At 49.8% G+C, this 13,289-nt stretch overlaps 1 protein-coding gene across 1 annotated transcript in view; it reads left to right on the top strand.

Annotated features, from left to right (window-relative positions):
• Positions 1-13,289, top strand: part of LOC115079628 (dedicator of cytokinesis protein 2-like) — a 991,955-nt gene that overhangs the window by 207,916 nt on the left and 770,750 nt on the right.

Raw genomic sequence — 13,289 nt, 5'->3', positions numbered from 1 at the left:
TGTAACCATGGCAGACCAAGAACTACAGGGTGTATAGCCTTATCTAATATCAAGAAGGAAATGGTCTCCGTGTGCAGCGACCTGGTGTGAAGTTAGATAGGGACCATGGAGAAAGTAACTTTGCCTGGTAACAGTTCGCCATGAATAGAAGAAAGTAGCAATGGTATAGGTGTTCGGACAGTGGGAATTCGTTGGTGTTCTACAAGTTGTTTAAGTTGTCCACCAGCCCTGGAGTCCACCTATGCCAGAGTGTGAAATTCCAGAGTGCCTGAGTTGATAGAGTGACAGGCAGTGTTAGCGGAGGAGAGGGTGCGGTCAGGCCTAGGAGGAGTCCTCCGGCAGATTCTAGGCCTGGGAGTTTCCCGGACAGAGTGGACATGAGGGTACCGCATGACCCAGCTGGCCACAATACAAACAAAGACCTGATCTTTGTCGACGACGCTTCTCCTTTGCAGATAGATGGCTGTGACCTATTTGCATCGGTTCCTCTTCCTCGGTTCTGGGTGTAGGAACGGTCTGGGTGGTAGGTGTTGGGCGAATGCGGGGAACACCCAAAGACATTCTCTTGGATCCCCTAGCCTCGAGTGACCACTCATGTAGACGGTGATCAATGTGACCGGCGAGGTCAATGAGAGAGTCCAATGCCTCAGGGAGTTCTTGTGCTGCCAATTCGTCCTTGATGCGTGAGCTTAGACCTTCTAGGTATATGGCATGCAGGCAGCCCAGATCCCAGTGTAATTCTGAGGAGAGAGTCCTAAACTCGTTGACATAATCGGTCAGAGACCTGGCACCTTGTTGTAGATGCAGGAGTGCAGACCTGGCGATGGTCTTGCGACCAGGGTCATCATATACGGAGCGAAATTAGGGTGAGGAAGCCCAGCAAGTTGTTGAGGATCGGATCTGTTCACTCCCAAAGGGGTGACGCCCAGGCCAAGGCTTTTCCATCCAGGAGGGACAAGATGTACATAGTTCTGGAAACTACGCTGGGGAAGTATGCAGGTTGTAAGGAAAAGTGCATGCTGCACTGGTTCTAAAAGCCCCTACACAACAAGGGGTCACCTGCGAAACGAGGAGGTGCCAGCAAGGGCACTGGAGGCTGGAACGGTGATGCATGTGAAGCAGGACTTGGCTTGACAGGCGCTGGGAAAGCGTCCAGCTGATTACTCAATTGATTTATGGCGTTAACCAAAAATTCTAATACCTTTTTGCTGCTCTGTAATTTGCTGGGCCAGGCCAGGGATGGCCTGAATCGCCAAGACCTGTGCCGGGTCCATGGACTTGGCAATCTGTTAGGATTGTAGGTATGTGGTCGTGGGCCAAGGGCCGAGGTGAGAGATTGTACCGCCCACAGGGAGTCCTGTGAGCCTCACAGTCAGGAGGCGAGATCTCAGCAGACGTCAGACACAGCTGTGGAATTGAGTCTTTATTAGAGAGATAGAAAGGCACTGCCTGCAAAGTGGGGAGTGCAGGTGAAAGTCAGAGAGTCTGTGTGGTGGGGTATACCCAGGGGGAATACCTCTGTAGTGAAGATATGGCAATGGTCCGCAGAGCAGGGTATATCGATGAGGCTCCTCTGTAGAGATGACATGATGATGGCCCGCAGCGTGGAGTAAATTGATGGGGTTCCTCACTTATAGATGGTACGGTACTGGCCCGCAGCGCAGGGTATACCGGTGAGGGTTCCCACTAGAGGTGGTACAGTGGAGGTCCGCAGCGCGAAGTACACTGAGGAGGTTTCTTACTTAGAGATGATACGGTAGTGGCCCACAGCGCAGGGTACACCAGTGGGCATTCCACACAAGAGATGGTATGGTAGTGGTCCATAGAATGGAGGTACTCACACTAGTGAATGTTCCAGGAGAAGCCCTGAGGATCTGGGATAGGCAGCAGTCCAAGGCGGAAGGCCCTCCGAGGAGCGGATAGCCAGAGACGAGGAAAGGGCCCCTGAGGATGCGGGTACCCAGAGCGTCTCACGCCAAAGGTGCAGGAACTGGAACGGGAAGTCCGTAGTGAATGTAGTGGATGCTGCAATGAGGGAACTCGTTGCCAAGTCATAGGTAGGCAGGGCCAATCGGTTTAAGTATGCTGGAATGGTGACGTCATCCGGAGGGGGGACGTCCCCGAGGTTCCCGCCATGATGTGCTTAAGACTGGCCTGTGGCCGCGCGCGTGTGCCTAAGTGATTCCGAGGCAAGATGGCGGTTGGGAGCGCCCATGCCTTCCCGGGAACGCCAGGCAGGTCAACGGTAGCTGGCGGAGGCCGCCATTCTCCCCCAACGGGGTCAATGCAGCAAAGAAAGAGGTGAGCATCAGTGGTCGCAGCCATCTGCGACCGACGGGCGTAATATCTACCAGTTCATCTTTGTCCACATGTTATTCACCTCTTCAAAAAATGTAGATTTGTGAGGCAAGTCTTCCCTTGGGTAAATCCATGTTGGCTGTGTCCCATCAAACCATGTCTGTCTAAATGTTTTGTGATTTTATTCTTTATAACAGTTTCCATGATTTTTCCCGTCACTGAATTCAGGCTCACCAGTCTATAGTTTCCCCGGATCACCCCTGGATCCCTTTTTTAAATATAGGGTTACATTGGCCATCTTCCAATCTTCAGTTACATTGGATGATTTTAATGATAAGTTACAAATTAATTGAATAGGTCTAAAATTTAATTTTTTATACTTTCAGAACCCTGGGGCTGTATACCATCCAGTCTAGGTGATTTACTACTCTTCAGTTTGTCAATCAAGCGAACCCACATCTTCCAGGTTCACCGTGATTTGGTTCAGTTGATCTGAATCATCACCCATAAAAATCTTCTCTGGAACAGGTATCTCTCCAACATCCTCTTCAGTAAACACCAAAGCAAAGAAATTGTTTTATCTTTCCACAATGGTAACTGGTTTGACCTTGGCCTGGACCTCAGATACACTTGACCACTGCCTGCCACTGACCATGGCCTGGACCTCCAATTATGCCTGATCACTGCCTGCCTCTGACCATTGCCTGGATCCCAGATACCTCTGACTGCCACCTGCCTACAACTCAGCTATCTATAGACCTCTCTTACCATCAGCAGAGACCCATCTAAGTCCTGCCAGCCCTGGCAACCAAAGGAGAAATGGTAAAGGTAAAGGTCCTGATGGGTCTCTGCCTCATCTGTGTCTGCCTGTCAATGGTGGGAACCTGTAGAGCTCCTCCATGCAGGTAGAGCCAATCCTGCCTTGGCCCAAATTTTCACAGACACAACACAGTAAACTCTTCCTGTATTCTGTGAGAGCAAAAGCAAAAAAAGGCTTTGTAGCACAGCTTTGTCTCTGCACTGCCTCCTAGTCTCCTATGATGCTGTGCCAGATTTGGACTGTCAGGGAGTCAGAGATGATCCCAGACTCCCCTCCCCCTCCCTCTGCTGGGATGCATGGTGCTGCAGGTATGTCATAGTGGCTCAGCGGTACCAGCGGGTGCATGCTGCCTGGCATGAGAGTAGGTAATCACCAGGTGGGCAGGAGTGAATTGCAGTGGGGCAGCACCTAGCAAAACTGTTTGGGTTTCCCAGATCAAGCTCTGACCTCTATGGTAGAAGGCAGCTTTGTAGTGCACATGGAACAGGCCTGGTTCTTGCTCCTGTTTTGGCATCAGCAGATATTTTATCACAGCTTTGTGAAAAAAATAAATAATAAATTAAGAATGACAAGACTATCTCCTTCTTCCCTCTGATAGTTGAACAAGGAGGTTTTGAGGGAACTGCATATTTTCCCTCAGGCACAGCAGATCCTGCACAGCTCCAGTTCTCTACTGGTTTTTTTCTGTACTCAGAAAGGTACAATGCTTCAGTGGGGAGGCCAGTCAGGTGAGAGAAGCTAGTAACTGTATTACTCAGGTGAGTTTGGCCTGTGGTGAGTGAGGTGGAGGGAGAAACAGCAATGGAGGAGCGTATAGTTTAAATTTTTTCTAAATAGAAATCATGAAAGTCTTCTGTTGTGGGATTCTCAGTAGTGAGATGTCAGAGTGTTAGGGATTCAGGCTTGGAGAGTTCCCGCACTTTGAAAAATTAGTTCTTGTTGTTTGGAGATGTAATGTTTTTTAGCTTTTCAATGGCTTTTATATTTTTTGGCCTGCTCCTGTTAAGATGCATGCTTACATTTCACTAATGCCTGAGGATAGATTCCCGATGGGATGGTTTGAGTGTAGGATCAAGATGGGTTTTTTCTTGAATTTTGAATAGTGTTGTGGTTGAAGACCCAGCCAAGCTGGGGAACCATAAGGGTACAGTCCAGGGCTACAGGACAAGACAGAACTGAACTAGGGAACTTTTGGCCTATACCCAGCCACCTCTCCCCAGGTTGAGCCCTTGAGTTCTGGTGGATGGCAGGACTTAGGGGTTGGTGTTGAGGGTAGTGCTGGACTGGAACCCAGACTGGACTAGAACTGGTGCTGGTGAAGCTGAGCAGGAATGGAGATGCAGCTGCAGGACTGGAAACTGAGATCAGGTAGGGCTGGAGACTGAGGTCAGGGAGGACTGGCAACTGAGGTCAGGCTGGAGTAGGGACTGAGGCTCGGCAGGACTGGAGATGCTGGCTGAAGAGCTGGGAAGCTGAGGTCAGGCAGGGCTGGAAGCTGCACCAAGACTGAGGTTAAGACAATGATTAGGTACAGGAAACAGTACAGGACCAGAAGGCGAAAACACAGGACAAGGTAGAGACTAGACCAGACATAACAGTGAAGGCCTGGAGGCCATATACAGAACACCCAAAGGTCATTTAGGCAAAGGCCTAAGAAGGCCGCAGAGCTAGGCTTGAAAGGTGAAAAGCCACAGAGCAAAAACCAGAGTAGAAGGCTTGGGAAAGTCACAAAGCATTCAGAGGCGTGGGGCCAAGCAGAAAGCCAAGTAGACTTGATGACAAGGCCCTCAGAATAACCAGGGGAAGGGTTAAATAGGTTGGGCCCTGCTGAGTCATGGGATCACAGTGGCTGTGACTGGATAGAGGGGAGGAGCGGCTCCCTGAGGGCCTCTGATGGTTGGGAGGCTCCATAACAGACAGAATCACAATAAATAGTAGCCAAGACTAGTTTTTGGACTGGCCAGAAGATGGGGTCCACTGTTTTGCTGGGGTTGATATTAATGCATGGGTAGTAAAAAATCAGTTTGTAGAGTGACCGTGTTTAGCTGAGTAAAGTCAAGATTGTCAATGTTGCCTTGAAAACTAACAGCATAACCTTTGAGAGGGGCTTCTGTATGGTGATTGAAGTCTCGTAGTACGAAAAGTCTATGGGTAGTAGTCAGACTGTCACATAGGAACTCCTATGTCACATAGGAGTTTAAGAAAGGATGGTTATGTGGTGGGTGGTAAATAACAAAAGGTTTTGTCACTGTTGCCTTGTAATATATATACAAAGTAATGAAGGAAGAAAAAAACCAAATGGTCCATCCAGTCTGTCCAGAAAGTTTCTTATGGTAGTAACTGCCCACTCTGTGTGTTACGAGCTGGTTCGTGGACCCTTGTTTCTGCGGTAGATACAGGACGGAAACTCCTCGATGACTACTACCGTCAGATGGCGAGGCCTGTGGACGACGTGGCTCGAACTTCGCCCTGGAAGCACGTGAAACCCCCAGGAGGAGCCCGTAGGATCACAGCCGCTGGGACTTAGGCGACACACAGAAGACAGAAGGTGGTCTGGATGCAGGCGCCTCCTGCAGGTCGTGATTTCCAGACGGCTGGCGCCTCCAGCAGGTCGTAAGAAGGTCTCTGTGGGGAGTAGGGAAAATCCAACAAGCCGGTCCCAGAGTCGGTACACAACCGTAGTCCGCAGCCAGTCCAGGGGTCAAAAGCCAGATCGTGGTCCAAAGCAAGTCCAAGGGTCGAAGGTCCAGTGCGAGGTCCAAAGCCAGTCCGAATCAAAGTCCAAAGCGAGATCCAAGTCCAATCCGAAGTCAGAGTCCAAGAGGGGTCCAAATCCAATCCGAAGTCCCAAACCAAAAGAATCAAGCAGCAGGGAAGGCAAAGCAGGAGGAGCAGGACGAAGAACCAGGAACCAAAAGCGCAGATCCAAACTAACCTCGATACCAAGGCAAGGTCTGAGGGACAGACCTTGCCGTTAAATACAGAATCCAGGGGAAGTGCTGCAAAAGGGAGCCACGGACACTTCCTGTCGTGGCCCCCTTTAAGAATAGTCTTCAGCCGCGCGCGCGGCCCTAGGCAGTCCGGGAAGGGGGGCGGAGCACACGGAGGGAGTCAGGAGCCTGCGGCCGGCCGCCTGTCGGCCCTGGCCGCGTGGGAACAGCGTCTGAGGCTCCATGCACCCGCAGGAGTCCCCCTGGAGGTCCGACGCTGAGGGTGAGTGCCGGGGTCCCGACCGCGGGCCGCCGCGACCTGGCCGCAATGACAGTTGGCCCCGGTCGCGCGCTGCCGCGGCGGGCGGCCATAACAGTACCCCCTCCCCTAGGCTCCCCCGAGAAGGCTTGGGCTTAGTCGGATGTTCGGAGTGAAAGGTATGAAGAAGCGATTTGTCCAAGATGTTCTTAGCAGGCTCCCAAGAATTCTCCTCAGGCCCGAATCCTTCCCAAGAGAGAAGGTACTCCCATGTCTTGCCACGTTTCCGAACATCCAGTACCTCGTTTACCCTGTAGATGGACTCATCTGCAGATGAAGCTGAGGTACCCCAGGCAGTTTCCGAGAAGGCCAGGTGAGGACCACAGGTTTCAAAAGAGGACACGTGGAAGGGAATTATGGATGCGTAAAGTCGTAGGTAATCGGAGCTGATAAGTCACAGGTCCCAGTTGGCGAAGCACCGGAAAGGGCCCAATGTAGCGCGGAGCCAATCTCATGGAGGGAACACGGAGGCGGATGTGTCGGGTGCTCAACCATACCTTATCGCCAGGACGGATTTGAGGTCCGGGCGTCCGGTGCTTATCGGCAAATTTCTTGGCCAGAAGAGCTGCCCGACGGAGCAGCCGCTGGGTACGGATCCAAAGCTGTTTTATCTGAGCCGCCGTAAGTTGAGCCGCCGGGGAAGGAACCGGTAACGGGAGCGGCAAGGGAGGTCGGGGCTGCCGGCCGAAGACGATCTGAAAAGGAGACGCTCCCGTAGATACACAAGCGTGGGAGTTGTGTGAAAACTCAGCCCAAGACAGAAGCGTTGCCCAATCATCTTGACAGGAATTGACATATAGGCGTAAAAATTGCTTCAAACCCCGATTTGTGCGTTCCGCCTGACCATTGGCTTGCGGGTGAAACGCGGTTGTAAAGTCCAGGGAAATATGAAAATTTTTTACAAAGGTTACGCAGGTAATGAGCAGTGAACTGAGGTCCCCCGATCCGAAACAATGTGAAGCGGATAAGTCCGTGAAATCTGAAGATCTGGACGCATAATAAACAACTGAGCTAGCCGGGGAGCAGACGGAAGAGAGGGTTAGAGAATGAAGTGGGCCATTTTGGAGAAGAAACGATCCACTACTACCCAATAACAGTGTTGCCTTCCGAGGATGGTTAATTCCACCAATGGAAATCCGTCGAGGATGTGTGTCCAGGGTATCGAAAGGAATTGGCAATGGCTGCAAGAGTCCGTGCGGTCTTCCTGTAGGAACTTTATGTTGTGCACAATGTTGGACAGGATGCCACATATGCACGAATGTCTTACCCATACCCCGGCCACAATAATATCGCTGAATACATGCCTGCGTCCGGGCTTGTCCAGGATGCCCAGATAGCAGCGAGGTCATGTTCCCCAAGCCAACACCTTGTTCGTAGTCTCTTAGGCACCACCGTGTTCCCAGGTTGGTACCGTGAATGTTGCGGCCAAGCAGACACGAGCTGGGTCAATAATATGTGGATAGGTTCCTCTGTATCCTCTTCCAAAATGAGCGGGACAGTGCATCTGCTTTAATATTCTTGCTAGCCGGACGATTACCGTAGTTTCAAAGTCAAATCGTGTGAAAAAACAAAGCCCATCGGGCCTGACGAGGGTTCAAACGTTGGGCTTGTTGAAGATAAACCAGATTTTTATGGTCTGTGAAAACTGTAATCCTGTGGCTGCGCTCCCTCCAGCCACTGCCGCCACTCTCAAAAGCCAGTTTAATGGCGAGCAGTTCCCTGTCTCCAATAGAATCATTTCGTTCGGCTGTGGAAAATTTCCGAGAATAATAAGAGCAGGGATGAGAAGTTCCCGTGAGATCGTTTTTTGACTCAAGACGGCCCCTACCCCTCAGCAGAAGCATCAACTTCAACAACAAACGGTCGTCTAGGATATGGGTTGTCGCAAGCATGGCTTCTTGAGAAAAGAGAGTCCTTGAGTGCCCGAAATGCCTCCTCGGCTTCAGGAGGCCAAACTTTGTTATTAACGCCTTTGCGAGTAAGGGCGTGAGCGGTGCTGCTAGTCTGGAGTAGTTCAGGATGTGAAATACGGTAATAGTTAGAAAAACCGAGGGAAGGAAGGAACGTCTTGCCAGGCCCGTAGTCCAGTAGGTTGAGGCCAATCCTGTATACATCTTAATTTGAAGGGTCCATCTGAAAGCCTTCTTTCGAGATTATGTACCCCCAAAATGGTACGGATTCTTGTTCAAAGATGCATTTTTCGAGCTTGGCATAGAGGTGATTCTCTCTTAAACGTTGTATGTAATACTAGGATAACGTGTTTGTCGATGCACCTGTAAATTCTGAGAGAAAATTAAGATATCATCCAGATAAACGACCACACATACGTATAACAGATCCCTGAATATCTCGTTAATGAAATGTTGAAATACTGCTGGAGCATTGGTTAACCCAAACGGCATGACTAGATATTCATAATGTCCATCTCTTGTGTTAAAAGCGGTTTTCCACTCATCCCCATTTCGGATTCGGACGAGATTATAAGCTCCTCGGAGGTCAAGTTTCGAGAAAATTTGGGCTCCGTGTAAACGATCAAAAAGCTCCGCTATGAGTGGTAGCGGATACCGGTCCTTTATGGTAATAGCATTTAGCCCACGAAAGTCTATACATGGGCGTAGAGTTCCATCTTTTTTCCCACGAAAAAGAACCCAGCTCCAGCAGGAGATTTGGAGCGTCTGATGAATCCCTTCCGTAAATTGTCCCGAATATATTCAGACATAGCTTGGGACTCTGGAGCTGATAATGGATAAACTCTTCCCCGGGGCGGAGTGGTACCGGGGATCAGGTTGATGCCACAGTCATATTCACGATGGGGAGGTAAAATATCCGCAGCCTTTTTGGAGAAGACATCAGAAAATTGCTTATATTGAGAGGGCAGACCCTCTAATCGGGAGGTGCAGATGAAACTATGCGATGAATTGGGTACAGGATACATGTTTTCTGACAATTGGGACCCCAACCGATCAGAGCCATAGAAGTCCAGTCGAACTGTGGATTGTGCTGCTGCAACCAAGGGATGCCCAGGACTATGGGGTGAATAGCCCTCTGAATGACATAGAATGAAATACTTTCAGAGTGGTTAGGAGAAATGTGGCAGTCCATCGGAACGGTGTGATGAGTTATCCTCCCCGGCAGGGGATCTCCATGGATGGAAGAGATAATCAACGGCTTAGGACATAAGCACGTAGGAATGTGTAGTTGTTGGACCACATCTTGAAGAATAATAAATTCCCGCCAGCTCCTGAATCCACTAGAGCTAATGCGGAGAATCGATGGTTGTCAAACCCCAAGGAAACATGCAGCGTGAGTGGGGGAGCCGGAGAGGTGATGCCTAGGGTAACTCCCCCGATGGAGCCTAGGCTTTGAAGTTTCCCGGACGCGTGGGACATCGGGCAATCAGATGACCTGCTTCTCCACAGTACAGGCAAAGCCCTGCTTTCCTGCGTCTAGTCTTTCTTCTGGAGAAAGTGGACCCAGACCCAACTGCATGGGCTCTTCAGTGGATCCTTCAGGTTTATTAGAGTGTGGGAAACCGGAACCGGGCGATTAGCTGCAGCCCCGGAATGTGTCTCCTCGTGCTAGATGCTTCTCTTGCTCTCTCTTGAAGACGCCGGTCAATTCGGGTTACTAACTCGATGATAGAGTCCAAGGGTTGAGGTAATTCCCGGGCGGCCATTTCATCCTTTATTCTGGGTGACAGTCCTTCCAGAAAAATAGATCGAAGACAATTCTCTTCCCAGTGGAGTTCGGATGCCAATGTCCTAAATTCAATGACATAGTCGGCCAATGGTCTTCCTCCTTGTCTGAGCTGTAGAAGTTTGGAGCCCGCGACCACTTGCCTTCCAGGATCGTCGAATACTGCTTGAAATAGTTCTAGGAATTTGGACAGGTCTCGGAGGACTGGATCTGAACGTCGCCAGTATGGAGAAGCCCACGCAAGGGCTTTACCCTCCAGTAATGATAAAATGTATGTGGTCTTGGTGATGTCATCTGGAAATAAGGAAGCTTGTAGCTGGAAATGCATACTGCACTGGTCGAGAAACCCCTGACAGGATCGAGAATCACCGGCATATCGCGGAGGGGTAGGTAGAGTAATCATATGCCGGGTATTACTTGGTACCACCGGAATCACAGGTGGCGGGGTAGCCTGAGCAATGGCCATAGCGTCCATCCTGGCGTTCAGTCTCTCCAAGGATGCTGCCATGGATTCCAAGATGCGCTGTTGTTCCATAACCTTCTGGGCTATGCCAGGAATAGCCTGCCGGGCTGAGGCCTCTGCCGGATCCATGGCCTTGGTATTCTGTTACGAGCTGGTTCGTGGACCCTTGTTTCTGCGGTAGATAAGGACGGAAACTCCTCGATGACTACTACCGTCAGATGGCGAGGCCTGTGGACGACGTGGCTCGAACTTCGCCCTGGAAGCACGTGAAACCCCCAGGAGGAGCCCGTAGGATCACAGCCGCTGGGACTTAGGCGACACACAGAAGACAGAAGGTGGTCTGGATGCAGGCGCCTCCTGCAGGTCGTGATTTCCAGACGGCTGGCGCCTCCAGCAGGTCGTAAGAAGGTCTCTGTGGGGAGTAGGGAAAATCCAACAAGCCGGTCCCAGAGTCGGTACACAACGTAGTCCGCAGCCAGTCCAGGGTCAAAGCCAGATCGTGGTCCAAAGCCAGTCCAAGGGTCGAAGGTCCAGTGCGAGGTCCAAAGCCAGTCCGAATCAAAGTCCAAAGCGAGATCCAAGTCCAATCCGAAGTCAGAGTCCAAGAGGGGTCCAAATCCAATCCGAAGTCCAAACCAAAAGAATCAAGCAGCAGGGAAGGCAAAGCAGGAGCAGGACGAAGAACCAGGAACCAAAAGCGCAGATCCAAACTAACCTCGATACCAAGGCAAGGTCTGAGGGACAGACCTTGCCGTTAAATACAGATCCAGGGGAAGTGCTGCAAAAGGGAGCCACGACACTTCCTGTCGTGGCCCCTTTAAGAATAGTCTTCAGCCGCGCGCGCGGCCCTAGGCAGTCCGGGAAGGGGGCGGAGCCACGGAGGGAGTCAGGAGCCTGCGGCCGGCCGCCTGTCGGCCCTGGCCGCGTGGGGAACAGCGTCTGAGGCTCCCTGCACCCGCAGGAGTCCCCCTGGAGGTCCGACGCTGAGGGTGAGTGCCGGGTCCCGACCGCGGGCCGCCGCGACCGGCCGCCATGACAGTTGGCCCCGGTCGCGCGCTGCCGCGGCGGGCGGCCATAACACTGTGCAGGTAACCCCCATGTGTCTGTTAGAGTAGTAGTAACTGCTGCTGCGTGCAGGTTACCCCCATGCATCTATTAAGGGTAGTAAATGCCTCATTACAGATTATCCCCAAGCCTTATGTTAAGGGTAGTAATATTTACAATCAAAATCAGGACTGACCAGGACGTAGGCAATAGCACATGTAACCCTTAGTGGCGTTGTTAATCCCAAGGGCTCACAAGCAGATTTTTCTTCTGCGCTGCTCCAGCTAGCAAATTTACTCCCATGCTTGACTCTTAATCCTTGGGGGATTCTTTTTATGGGGTAAACTCCCACTTGTGTCCCAGACTATGGTATCTTGCTACACAAGTGTGTTTAAATAATATAGATGCTTCCCATGGGGTGAGAGGCTATGATAAATTAGACAGGACCAGGATCTGTGTGTTAAAATAAAGTTTACTGATTGTTAATCATTAAATTAAATCCATTTGTCCATAAGAATGGTTACATTTGGCTGATGGTTCTTGTAACCCCAATTTTTAAGAAGGGCTCAAGGGGTGATCCAGGAAACTATAGACCAGTGAGCCTGACTACAGTGCTGGAAAAAATAGTGGAAACTATTCTAAAGTTCAAAATCACAGAGCATATAGAAAGACATGATTTAATGGAACACAGTCAACATGGATTTACCCAAGGGAAGTCTTGCCTCACAAATCTGCTTCATTTTTTTGAACGGTTAATAAACATGTGGATAAAGATGAACCAGTAGATATAGTGTATTTGGATTTTCAGAAGGTGTTTGACAAAGTTCCTTATGAGGGATTAGAGGCAATGTCCTTTCGTGAATTACAAACTGGTTAAAAGAAAGGAAACAGAGAGTAGGATTAAATGGTCAATTTTTTTCAGTGGAAAAGGGTAAAGAGTGGAGTGTCTCAGGGATCTGTACTTGGACCAGTGGTTTTCAATATATTATAAATGATCTAGAAAGGAATACGATGAGTGAAGTAATCAAATTTGCAGATGATACAAAATTATTCAGAGTAGTTAAATGACAAGCAGACTGTGATACATTACAGGAGGACCTTGCAAGGCTGGAAGATTGGGCATCCAAATGGCAGATGAAATTTAATGTGAACAAGTGCAAGGTGTTGCCTATAGGGAAAAATAACCCTTGCTGTAGTTACACGATGTTAGGTTCCATATTAGAAGCTACCACCCAGGAAAAAGATCTAGGCATCATAGTGGATAATACTTTAAAATCGTCAGCTCAGTGTGCTGCAGCAGTCAAAAAAGCAAACAGAATGTTAGGAATTATTAGGAAGGGAATGGTTAATAGAACGGAAAATGTTATAATGCCTCTATATTGCTCCATGGTGAGACCGCACCTTGAATACTGTGTACAATTCTGGTCGCTGCATCTCAAAAAAGATATAGTTGCAATGGAGAAGGTACAGAGAAGGGCTACCAAAATGATAAGGGGAATGGAACAGCTCCCCTATGAGGAAAGACTAAAGAGGTTAGGACTTTTCAGCTTGGAGAAGAGACGGCTGAGGGGGGATATGATAGAGATGTTTAAAATCATGAGCGGTCTAGAACGGGTAAATGTGAATCGGTTATTTAGTCTTTCAGATAATAGAAGGACTAGGGGGCATTCCATGAAGTTAGCATGTGGCACATTTAAAACTAATTGGAGAAAGTTCTTT

Source organism: Rhinatrema bivittatum, chromosome 18, assembly GCF_901001135.1.
Source record: "Rhinatrema bivittatum chromosome 18, aRhiBiv1.1, whole genome shotgun sequence".
Lineage (NCBI taxonomy): Eukaryota > Metazoa > Chordata > Amphibia > Gymnophiona > Rhinatrematidae > Rhinatrema > Rhinatrema bivittatum.
This window is presented reverse-complemented; position numbering and strand designations above follow the sequence as displayed.